This window comes from Mauremys reevesii, linkage group 1 (genome assembly GCF_016161935.1).
Source record: "Mauremys reevesii isolate NIE-2019 linkage group 1, ASM1616193v1, whole genome shotgun sequence".
In the NCBI taxonomy this organism is placed as follows: Eukaryota; Metazoa; Chordata; order Testudines; family Geoemydidae; genus Mauremys; species Mauremys reevesii.
Window position 1 is genome coordinate 295793727 of NC_052623.1, and position 13195 is coordinate 295806921.

Here is a 13195-nt window from a genome sequence, read left to right on the forward strand (position 1 = left end):
GAGCCGAGTCAGATTTTTCCTATGAGATGTGCGCTAATATTTGGCGAATAAGACACTATTTTCTTTTCTCTCCCTTCTGCCGCCCCCAAATATTGTCCCAGACAATAACTTAGATGCTGGAGTTTTGTGAGGGCTGTAATTGGCTCTTCAAACCTGTTTGCTCAAAGCCATGTTTCTGAAGACTTTTTAGCTATAGCGGCTGGGTTCAGTGTAATATAATGAGAAGGCTGTCCAGACTAGGGTAAACATGTATCCCTTTCACTAGAAGGAAGGAATGAAATGGCATTTGTGAATATCCATGTAGCAGTCAGAAGTCCAAAAAAGGATACTTTAGTTTCTGCTACAACAAAGTATCTCTGGGCAAGTCTCCCCAATCACATCTTCAGTAGATCCCTGGGAGGTTTATTTTCATATTTCAAAGTCTTGGAAAGAAAATGCTGGAAAGAAAATGCTGCAATGATGGATTTTAGTATTTCTAACCGGAATACATGATCTCCTTCTCGACTTGCTGAGGGATCAGAGATCTAAAATCTGTACCACAAAGAATCTTTGGCCTCTTCCAAAATATTCATCTCTCACAGAACTGGTTCTTATTGTTTCAATGTGTGGGAGATGGACTATTGCACGCTTCATCTTCTGATGCTACAAAGGTTCTTGTTGATAGTGTGGATTTGTTTTAATTTACTGTGAGTAAAAGATAAACTTTTCCCTAGGACAATAAGTGAATTCTACTGAATATCCTTCCCTGATTATCTCAAGCTCCTATTCTCTAGAGGTGATTCACTTCTAGATCAGGGCCCACCCTGAAGCATCCCTGCTATGGGGAGGGAGTTCATTCTAAACTTGGGAAACCAAAAAAAAAAAACAAGAAGCTTTTGGGGCTGGATGGTTTTCCAGAGAATCCCAGTCTTGGTCTTCTAAGTCCACAAGAGAGAATGGCCGCTTCCCAATTGTAATATCTATGTTGGACTCTGGAGGAGGACTGGCTTCAAAGAAAATATCTGCTGAGATAAGGTAATTTGAAGTCTCTCACTGGGAGGGACTTATTCCTTTGTCTAAAGTCTCGGTGTCTGCTTTGCTTCTATGCTCCCAAAATGCTTACAACAAGATATTTGGAAGGATATCAGAGTTTAGCCTGTAATTCCAGTTTCTTCAAGTGCAGCCACAGCTGCCCCCGGGACACAACTTTGGAAGCTCTGAATGTTCAACAAGTCAGAGACATAAGGTGGATGAGGTAATCTTTAATTGGACCAACTTCTGTTGGTGAGAGAGAAACTTTTGAGCTTACACAGAGCTTCAGACCAATAAAAAGATATTACCTCACCTACTTTGTCTCTCTAATATCCTGGGACCAACATGGCTACAACACCACTACATACAGCGAGTCAGAATCAGGAGAACATCAGTCCTAAAAAAAGCTACTAAAGAACTCTAGTTTAGAGTAGATTGTTTTTCTTTTTCCCCCTGCGCGGTCACAAGCTGCTAACAGTTAAGCATAGACCTCCACAATTAGACTGCACCCAAATGCTCAGGCTCAGACTACTGTATCCAAGTTTAGTCTGAGTCATCTTATTCTCACCTGCAGGTTTAGCAGATTACTCCCTTTAATTGGTATGACTACGCACTTTAACAAAGAGGTCACAACAGGCTTAACCTTAGGCAGACTAATGAAGACTTTAGGTAGGGAATTGCCACTCCATCTTAAAATCACACCCTCATAAATCAGATGATTAATAACACAAATCTTCTTCAACTTTGCAAGTTGTTTTGTTTGTGTTTCATTTTCTAAAAATCCATCTGTGAAGTTAGACCCCCTCCCTCCGCAATTTGTGCTTGACTGTGGAAAGCTTAGTCAACAGTCTGAGCATCTTGCTCAAAAGCCTCAACTTTAAAGATTTCTCCTAGAGGACCTAGATGGACACTCATGAGAGGTTTTAAGATTTTGTGCTTTCCTTTTAAGATCTGATCGTGAGAAACATTCTTCACCAGTCCTTGGATCAAATCTTCGAGAGAAGTGGGGAGGAGCCCTCTGACAGGGAAAGTGCATTACCAGAGAAATTGAAAGGACAGTCTGCAGGTATATATCCTTCATTTCTCTACAAGGAAAAGAGTAGCCACTTTATGACCTCCTGGGGGAATTCCAGAGGATAGAAGGGGAGATATAGTAGGCTCATCTCCCAAGGAGGGGATTCAAATCATTTTACCCCATGCTCCTTGCTGCTGCGTCCAAGTTGAGCAAGAACTGACTGCACAGAATGAGGTATAAGCTGGGGCCACTGGAGACACATGCCCCATTCGTATCAGGGAGGTCACAGGCAATGACAGAGCCGTGGCCTTGCAGGTAAGAGAGCTTGTGGGAAAGAGGGGATGCTTTGTAGCCTTCTCGGCACAGTCCACACCTACTAACTGGCTCGAAACCAGAATTTCTTCCTCCTGGTTGTCATGGGGTGGGACCAAGTTTTACTCCAAGATTCAGGAGGCTCCAGTAAAAACTCACAGCTTTCAGAACAAGCAGAAAATAAAAGGGATCCCATGTTTTGGGGAAGCGGGAAACTTACTCCCAGTTTAATGACACTGATTCTGGCCTGGTCTCCGTGAAAGAAGTTTCCATGCGTCTGCTCAACTGTCTCGATATGGACCTTGCCCACGTGCTAGCTGGGAGCTGAATTCCTGTGGCCTGCTGTCTGCCATTTCTGGAGAGGATGGGGAGGCAAGGTGCTGTTCTCCAAACCCTCCTCAGAAAGCCAACCTAATTTTTTTAAGTTTAGCTGTTTTGAGGAAAAACTTCAGAGCCAATGAAGAATGAGAGACACACAGTTGATAATCTTTTAAGAATCCTGCAGAAGCTCCTGCAATAATCTTGAGTGTGCACAGTGAGACAGAGAACTCTGGAGCTCAGCCTTAGAGCAAAGATGTCAGCCAACTCTAGTTGTCATGGAGATGGTGAAAATCCCATTTTGAAAAATGACATGGAGGGCCCCAAGAATGGACCATTTTTAATACTTAATATTTAACCCAGTATTAATGAGAACTCAAATTAGGATAGCTCTAAACATGACAACCCTATTGCTGCTTGGACACTGCCTCTTGTAGAACTCTTTTAAAGAGCTGTATGTTGAAGAAAGGGCTTATTCTCTGGCAAACAATTCCTGCATAAAATAGTCTTAAATGTAGGTATCTTATGCATGAATAACTATAATGTTACATTCTAGTCTTTGCCCCCCTTTTAGTCCCCTTCCCCATCCCTCTGCAAGAACCAATCTCACATGGGGGGAAAAAAAATGAGGGATGAAAGTGGATTCCTTATTTCAGCTAGGAAGCAATAGAATTACCAACTCAAGAATTTAGAGGAAAAAAGATTTCTAGCCACCAGGGGCGGCTCTAGAGCCCAGCGGGGCAAGCACCCGCCTGGGGCGGCCCTTTCCCAGGGGGGCGGCAGGCTGGGCCGGTTGAGCTGCCGCAGTCATGCCTGCGGGAGGTCCACCGGAGCCCCGGGAGGACCGGACCTGCCGCAGGCATGACTGCGGACGGTTCGCTGGTCCCGCGGCTCGGCTGGACCTCCCGCAGGCATGACTGCGGCAGCTTAACCGGACCAGCGACCCGTCCGCAGCCGCGGGAGGTCTAGCTGAGCCGCGCGATCAGCGGACCCTCCGCAGTCAAGCCCGCGGCAGGTCCGCTGCTCCCGCGGCTCGGGGGCGCCTCCCGGGCATGATTGCTTGGGGCGGCCAAATTTGTAGAGCCGCCCCTGCTAGCCACACTACTTCCCTATTTAAAAAAAAAAGTGTATGTGCAAACGCACGAGTGCATCATATCCTAAACCTCAGAAAATTAAAATTCAGACACCAGCTCAAATTCAGAATGGTGACACTAGCTTCCATAATCAACTCTTTAGAAGCACAGAATTGGTTTTCTGCTCTTGACCTTCAGGATGCTTATTTTCAAGTTGTGATTCATCCAGCCCACAGAATACATCAGTGGTTCTCAATCCATTTAGCATTGTGGGTCTCATCCAATATTACCTGTATGACCCTGAGGAGGTCACATGGGCTGCAGCTGTGTGCTGATTAGGCCGCAGGTTCAGAACCACTGGAATATATCTTCAGTTCAGCCACTATCACTGCTGCTTGTCTGGGACAGCTAACTTGTCTACAACCTAAGAGTTGTCACAAGATATCTGATAGTAGTAGCACCACATCCAAGATGACAAGAAATACACTTCTACCGTACTTAGATGATTGGCTTCGGAGAGTGAAATCCCCACTGTTGTCCCACCTTAACGAGCTTCTCATATACTTCTGAAATCAGTTTTCTAACAGTAAACTAGCTCTGATCTCAAGAATATGGAATGTCACATCACTAACAGCAGCATTTACTGATTCATATCACCACTAGCTGACTTCTTCCTACAACACAGTCATTAAATTTGAGAGCAAGAGGTTTTTTGTTTTGGTTTTGGATTTTTTAGGCCCGATTACAGAAACGAGATTTAAAAAAAAAAAAAATCAAAGATTATCTACAGGTTAGTTACATTGTAATTGATTTCCCTTCAGTTTTGAAATGTCTCTTGTTTTCATCCACAACTGTCTTATACTTTTAATCATTAAGATTACTTGCTATTTGTTTAGTTACATCCATTTTACTGAACATTGTTTAACACCAAATTCTTTTGTGTTGCAAAAATACTTAAGTAGCACATAAGGAGTGTATTTTATAAATCAACCTACATACTTAATGAAAAATACTTGAGTACTGGGTGCTCTCACTGAGCTAAGGAAAAAATGTGTTTTTAAAGGATTCAAACAAACATTCCCCTTTTAAGGGGCATTCAGTTTGCCACAACAGTTGCCATATTATACATAGAACAAATTTACAGTTGCGCAGTTTGCACAGACTACATCTTTCTTTACCCCAGGGTAGCCTTGTAGCAGCAACACATGTTCTCATGACCATAAACTCTATTGCAATTCACTGTCCATAGGGCTTCTCCAGAGCTTCCAGTTCGTTCAGTATACAAGAGTACACATTTATTTTCAGTATTTTACACCAGTCCTGCCTTCTTTACATTGCCCTGAATTGACGGATGGACTATCAACTGACACTTGTTTTTTCAAACTTTTAATGCTATAGGCCCAAGCTATATTAGAGGCTGAGACCTCATTTTGACAGGTGTCTGCAGTCATACACCAACTGCCTTTCAGTGAACCACCTTTGCCTCTCAGGTTGGTAAAATAAACATGCCTTTACTGAGGAGGGTTCCAGAGCATGGAAATACCCTGAAATTGATCCCAGTACTTATTTCACAATTTTTTTTTTTTAAAAGTACCTAAAATATTTTTATCTGCCTGCAAAGAGTATAAATTGTCATCTACTCCCTTAGGAAAGAACAATCACAGTTGGTCCCTGCTCTCTCTCTCTCTCATTCCTTTCCCTCCACCAACTTTTTTTTAAAATGACCTTATTTGCTTTTTATTTGTTTGAATATTACGATAGTGGTTAACAACATTGTCTTTACTTGGAACCTCAATTTTATGAAAACTAGATGGGACAGATTTATACCCAGAATCCATGTGCTTTAAGGACCCTATTACCAAAAACAGCCCAATGAAAAAAGTGCAAACTCTGTAGTGTCTGGAGAAAATACAGCCAGGCTTCTAAGTAATTTAAAATAAATCTTGCAATTTTCCCAACTCCCACCAAAATCACTGTTCCACTGTGGCATTTAATCAATATTCAGTGAAAAGCAGGGTTTCCATTGAAATACTGACACCTCAAAGAAGGTCTGCAAAATGAAGGACTGTATTGTGTGACTACATTATGTCAGATTCTTGCTATATAATGCAGCAGATAGGCTGCATGGGAATTCACTCCATTCTCTGGGCAAGAAACTAGTACTCTGAATGCTGACATCTTTGGGTGGCCTATACAGAACACAGATTTGTGTTCAGATAGAACTGGAAAGCCCTCCAGACACTAAGTTCGTGTCAGCAATTGGATAGACAGAAACAGATGGGAAACCTACCATATAGAAAAAAATGCTATTGAGTAAAACAAAGGGACCATCCTTATTCTCTCCAGAAGATAAGGAGCATAAAGTGACAATACAGTCAACCCTCTGAACTTAATTGATGGCTATCTTACTTGTTGGCATTAGATTCTTTCTCTAGGCTTCATCTGAATAACTTAGTAGTGGACACTGGTAGAATACAATGTGGAAGAAAAGAGGGACCATTGGTTGCTCAGATGTGGCAAATCCTATTAAGTCTGGTATCCTATTTAGACTTAAGTAGTTCTTACTTTGACCTTTGTCTTTTTTCTGGCTAGAGTGATTTCCTAGAATGATGCCAAATTCTTTAGATTACACCAGCTTGTAGTGTAAGAGTTTGAAAAACTATCAGTATCGATTTAGAGTCCATTCACCACTTCAGGGCAATATAAAGAAGGCAGGGCTGGTGTAAAATGCTAAAAATAAGTGCTGTCACATACTGCACAAGCTGCAAGCCTGGAGAAGCCCTGCGGAAAGGGGACTGCAGTTGAGTTTACGGTCATGAGAGCATGTGTTGCTGCTATGAGGTTATCCTGGGATAAGGCATCTCTTCTGTATCAAAATTTTGCTTCAAACCAGCAATTGCTGGCTGTGCAGGCAAGCCTCTTGGAGCTGGCCCACAGTGATGAACTTCTTAAGAGTTATCTGAGGAAAAAACAGATTTGTGCTTATTAGCCCAGAATGGAAAATTCACTAGGAGTTTGGAAATAGAACAGAGAAAAAGTGATAGGTTTCAGAGAAGGAAACTTCTCCCATGAAAAGAAAGTAGTTTAAAGGGGCAGTTGGATGTTTAAAAAGGCAGAAACTCTTGAAAGAAGATTCAGAAGGGTCATGATGTTCTTTCCAATACATCCCCATGTATGCAGCCTCTCTTCAAATTAACTGTTTCTTCAAGCTGTCCTGCTGAGTCCTTGCCTTGCATTCTCTGGCACATGAATATCCAACAGCAACTAGCTTCCCATTTTTGTCTATTTGAGAGACAACAGGGACATTTTAACAGTTAAAAAAGCTGAGTGGGGTCACTGAGCATAATCCTGCACTTTCATCTGTCTGGCATCAGTCACAACAAAAAGAGAACAAGTACTTAAGGAAAAAAAGCAGTGTCACTAATATCAAACTAAAACAGACCCAAAACTACAGTGAAGGAGATGCAAGTGGAAAGTAAAGGTACTGCAAAATTGTTTTGATTTGTGCTGTGGCCTAATTATGAAAGGTGAATAAAATCTAAAATCCTGAATGGTGGAGCTGAAGGTATTAAAAAAAGTGTACTTTATATCTTTGTCTCTGATAAGAAGTGTTTAAGTATAAGAATTTTTTTTAAAATTAAATAAATACATTCACAGACTAATTATTCAAATTATGTTGAATTTAGCCTGCTTTTCTCTCTACCCCTTTCCCAAAACAAAATCATGACATTTTCATGATAAAACTAATAAATCTGACTCCTAGAAAAACAAAATTATTGTAACCACACACAAGTGCCAACACACAGAATTGTAGTTTCTACATACCGCCCACACAGCACTTTTTGAACATGTGATTAGGAGGGCTGATGCATGATCACACTAAATTCCTTCCCTCAGCTCATACATCAAGAACTTGCCCTCTCAGCTGCATTCTTCTTCCAACGGCCACCGTAACCTTAGCAACCCTCTGATCCTAATATGGACAGCTGGTCCATTTAAAGTCAGCCCTAGTTGGCAACTGAAATGGTTATTCCCTCAAATTCAGAAGAGTTTGTCCTCTTAATTCCCAAACTACTAATCACAGGGGTTGACTTAAAATTTTGAAACTTGATCGGCGCTTTTGTTCTGTTGCAGAGATTTGTGCAGCATTTCAATCTATTTGGGCTAAAAAAATTGATTAGTTATTTCCTATGTATTTTTCAAACATTATTAATCAAAGTAAATGTCATAGTACATAAAACAACACAGTTTGAGAAAATATTTGGGGGAGGGAAGGAAAGAGAACAGACTAAGCTGTAAGGAAAGATCTCTGAAGATCCTCCTGTAAAAATAAACTGAAAATCTTGAAGTGCCAGTACATTAATTGTAAAACTGCGAACATCCATTGCAGTAAGTTCTCTTCTCTTGATTTCAAAAGCACAGCATTTCTCTCAAAACTGAGAATAATGATTTTAGTGAACAGCAAGCTATCTAAATTTTTGTTCCGCAACTGTTCCTGACTAATGGCCATTTACAAACACACACTTAAACCATGCAAGGGCAATCACTCTGAGGACACCTTTGTGCTCTTGTATGCTTGTTTAAAAAAAAAAAGGGGGGGGAGGGGAGGACGAGAGGGGAGAGAAAGCGAGTATCAAGGGGTTGGTATAGGAGAGTGTGGAGAACTGGCCATCGATGACAAAATTTAAGATTAATCTCAAAATACTTAATGATTAATAAAGACCAAGATTTATGCACTGCCTAACCTACCAAATATATGTCATCTCTTTCGTCAGATCTCTTATGATTCTTTTTTCCACTCAAGGCATATCATTTACTCCCTTAATTCTACCACTCGGAATATATATCAAGTAAGGTAAATACACTCTGGCATATCTTCAAGCAGTAAAAGAGGTAACCATACTTTTCATTTGAGAATTCCAAGGATTTGAGGGGAGAATTGGGTATGAATTACTCTATTCAATCGCAATACAGAAGTTCCTGTATGTTAAACACAATTTTCAATCTTCACCATTCCATTTGTTTAAAATTTTACTTGAATACACACTGTTTCTATTAAAGTCCTCATATGATAGCACTCACTCATTTATTCCATCATATTTCAGTACAACATAGGCAATATATTACAGGACAATCTTCAAAGACCAGAGCTTCCCCAGTGGCATAGCACCTTGATTCTGGACTCTATTAATCTACTCTTCTGGTTTACCTTGCATTCTACCAAGTTCAGCAGCAATTCAAACACTTTCAGCAGCAACAACAAGCTTTCCATCATTCATCTGTCATCCACCTTGAAAATAGGCAAGAGTTCAAAACAAATTTAAAAATAGAAAAGATTTGGGTAAAATATGCTATAGCAAAAAGGCAAGGGTTACATTAAAAAGGGTATAATTCAAACAGCTAGATAAGGCTAAGATTAAATATAAAAATAGAAAATGGCAAGACAAATACTAAGACAGGTCAAGACTTAAAAACTCATTAAAAAGACTATATTAAAAGTGTTTCACTGTAAAGCCCAGCCCTCAAATAATGTTTGAGGCTCTTTTCTGCACCCTCTATTTTTCACATCCTTTTTAAAATGTTGACACCAGAACTGAACACAGTACCCTACTGCTACTCACATTTATACACCCAGAGATCACATATGGAGTCCCCATTTACTTCCTCAGTCCTGTCTACAGGACTGGGGAACTAACTACTTGCAGGTTGGAGTCCTGTGTTTGTAAAGCACCTAGCACAGCGAGACCCTGATCCTAAATGCAGTTTTTGGATGGTACCACAATACAAATAATAAAAATTAAATGGGATAAAAATAGAAATAATTAAAATAAATCCTATATATGGAGCAGGAAACCTAAATTAATCTTTAAGACAAGTTTGTTGTGAGAACTGGAGCAATATGCACAACACAATTTATAAAATATAATCAATTCTTTCCTGTGATTTGATCACACCATTGTGGGTTGCTGGACTGGTCCATCCTCTACGGGAGTCAGGTGACATCAACTCCAAGAGGATTTGAGCTGTCTAAGCCACACTATTGTCCCAGTAGTTGGACACAGAAGAGATCCAATTAGGTGATGTAGCCCATCCCTCCTTTGTTGCGTAGGATTGTTCCATACATTTTGTTTTTCAGTCCTCTGTATGTCTAGTTTTCACGGTCTCAATGGTCTTTCCACCCCTTATCTTGGGAGACTTTTCCATAATCAAATACATCTTTCTGTTAGAATATTAGGAAAAACCTTCTATCTAAATTTTCCTTTGCTTAATTTAGTCACACTATGCCCTGTTCCACTCCTTTGTGCCAGTCTGAACAATTTACTCTTTCTTCCTTGGTGTTCACACCTTCAAGATACTTATAGATTGGCATGTCTATGTCTAACCCATCTGATAGCCAATATGGATTTAGCCAATCCATACCTGTGTAAGCTATTTTAATCTTTCTTCATAGAACAATCCCTCCAGATTCTTAATCACTGTATTAGTCTCCTCTGAATTGTTGTCAGTTTAACTATATCTTTCAGAAAGAAGAGGCCAGAACAGAAACGTCAATGTTGGCTTTTGAGCTTTGTTTGAACAAGGAAGCACCATTCAAATTATTTTAGTTTTGGAAATTCTTGGTCTTCTTCAAATGTAACATGATAATTTATATGTAGAGTGCAATATTTTCTCCTTGGAGCTCATGTATCAGGGGACAGTGGCTGGTTTAGGTGGATATCTGAAAGAAATGAAGAACTATGTACATGATGAAGTAATCTACCGGCTAATTCAAGCTACCTTGATATTTTATGAACTCTGAATTTTCTTTCATTTCCCCCATCTACAGTGGAAGATTTAATTCTAAATATAGCACAACCATCCAGTTAAAGGTCAAACAACAGAATGCTGGTGAGAAAATTAAGACCTTCCTTGCACAGGAAAATTTTACCAGGGAAAACAAATGCAGTTAAATAGCTTGTGACGCTGTGTGGACACTACTATTCTGGTATCAGAACTTCTCTTTTTAGTTTAGCTGAAACCTTTCCCAAGCAAACAACTAAACTGAAAAAAGCCACTTATACTTCAGAAGCCACATTTTAGGTAAATTGTGAGGGAGGAGAGGCAAGAAATAGGGAGAATGGAGTAGGTTACACTAATCAGGGCAAAACAATGGAGCCTAAATTAATTATGGGGGGGGGGGGGGAAGCATGGCCTGCAAAGACTTAAATAGTGAGTTAGTGCTTTAATACTTTTATGACAAATGCCTCCCAAACTTGAGCCCACAACCCATGCAGATTCTCCAAAGCCACTTGAGTGCCATATCTCATAATAAAAGTGGCATGAAAAATTATATTATATTTTAATGGCTGAATATTACTCAAACATTTTTATAAAGATTCTTTAAACTTTGTTTTAATTTTTTGAGCATAGTCTCTGCACAGTCTTTTAAAGCCACAGTAGATCTTTGGTTTTTTAAATGTTAGTTCTACCCTCTTATTATAAGATTCAGTAAATGCAGCAGAATTTACCATAAGTAAGGCAGTGTAATTTTGCTATGTATTATAAAAAAAACCAATATCTATGTGAATTCTTTCAGCATGTTACCCTTCTCTTTCCTTCCATCCATTGGCTCCCCCTTCTCTGTCTGCCAATTGAGAGCCACTGCCAACTTTACCTCAGCACCCTGTACTTATTCTAGTTACAACTTGCAGAGTGGTCTTTCCCCTTGTGTACTTCAGAGACAATTTCAACTAGCTATATTACATGTATTTCTTTCTGTAGTGTCTGGAAGAAGCCAAAAATTGTAAGCAGACATTTTCAATTACTATGAGTAGCCTCAGCTTTTCATGAAGCTTCCCATTGTAGCACTAAGACTTGGAAAGTCATTTGCCTAAGTGCCTAATCTCAAGGTTCAAAGCCCCATATATTTGCATGAAACAGATCTGTAACCCACACAGTTTCCCAGAGAGAACCTAGTTAGGCCATAGAATATTTAGGTGGAGAGGGACCATACCTGCAATATTATCTCTCCTTATGAAAGCATGTGCATGTAGAGGCACTTATAGTGTCAGAGAGCAGTTCAGAATATTTTCCTTTTTACTGGGTTGGTATGATGCCACCTCAGAGCTTTCATAGCCGAAGGAGAGGACTGAGGTGATGCCTGCCTGGTCTTGGCTGCCTGTGAAGGGTCTGTACAGCAGACTGTCAATGGAAAGTCTCCCCCACTTAGAAATGTTGAACCCTGGTCACCAGGAAAGATAGACTGTTTAATTCCGTTAGAGATACCACGCTGAATATGGATTGGTGCACACAAAGGCATCTTCTGGCCTAATAAAATGGTGTACAGTGGGACTAGAAAGATAAATGGTGGGCCTCCTACTGCCATATCTGGGTTACTAGCCTTCTCATTACTTCATGGCCAGCTGCTTAGGGGGTTGGAAGGGAAGGCAAAAGCTGGAAACAATATCCTGGTCATTAAAGTGTGGTGACCCACAGTGTTAGCTGGAAACGACAGCCCAATAGTTAGCCCACAGCAACCCACAGAAGCGGCAGGTGATGATGGCCCAATATTTTCCCCTCACCCCTCTACTATATTTTACTAGGGAAAATGAAGAGTGGTATATAAACTATTGTTTAGGACAGCTGCAGACCTCCTGATCGTGATTAAAACAGTACTCGGCTGGCCTTCCTCCCCAAAGGAAGAATTTCCCTACGTATGTGTATGTACATACAGCACAGAAATCAACATATCTATAATCTGGTCTTTTCTGCATTAATATTCCATGTTACACTCCATGAAGGTGAACAATGTAACCAGGTGCTGAGAATTATCCATCCAACTGCATTGTGAGAAAAGGGAAATTCAGTCCTGGCACACAGCTGAGAATTAATCAGCCAAATTATTGAGCCAAATAGTCATAAATTTGAAATAAAGTTTAGCATTTTCCTTAGAAAAAGTGCTGAAGCAGAGAGATCTGCTCATTTGTGCCTGTCACTGTGGAGGCAAATAAAACTGTAGTGAACTTCTGAGGTAGGACATTCACCTGCTGTCAATTCTGACAGATTTGGTTCTGTCCCTAAGCTGCATATAGGCTGCAATACCCAATATAATAGAACTGTGGACCTTAACGTGCATCACCACGAGTTACTAAAGAAATAAAGCAGTTCAGGGTTGAGGAAGAGTGCATGTGCGCGCACACAAAATCTTTCATTGGCTGGACATTTCAAGAAGGTTGCTGCACAGGCCATATCAGTCCAATACATATTGCTATGAGATGCAAAGATTTCCAGTTCTTAGCTGGTAAAGGTACTTTGGGGGCGGGAAAGGGGGGGGCGGGAAGAGCGACAATTTGCAGTTTTTGACAGTCAAGAGAAGCTTTCATTTGTTGCTTGTTCACTTGGACACATGCTATAATCTTGAACTGAAATAACCTTGCTATTCTAACTGACCCAATTTTATTCTTGGCAAGATAGATTTCCGTATTTG

The 13195-nt window shown here is 40.3% G+C and overlaps 1 protein-coding gene across 3 annotated transcripts in view; it reads right to left on the minus strand.

Moving 5' to 3' along the window:
• The window catches only part of FRS2 (fibroblast growth factor receptor substrate 2), an 81868-nt gene that overhangs the window by 32417 nt on the left and 36256 nt on the right, over positions 1–13195 (minus strand). Inside the window, exon 1 of one of the 3 annotated variants that reach the window (XM_039520515.1) lies at positions 7555–7603. The exons of the other annotated variants lie outside the window; for them this stretch is intronic. The gene's annotated coding sequence lies outside the window, so the exon portion shown is untranslated. Of the gene's footprint in view, positions 1–7554; positions 7604–13195 lie in introns of those variants that run through there. 3 annotated transcript variants of the gene reach the window in all.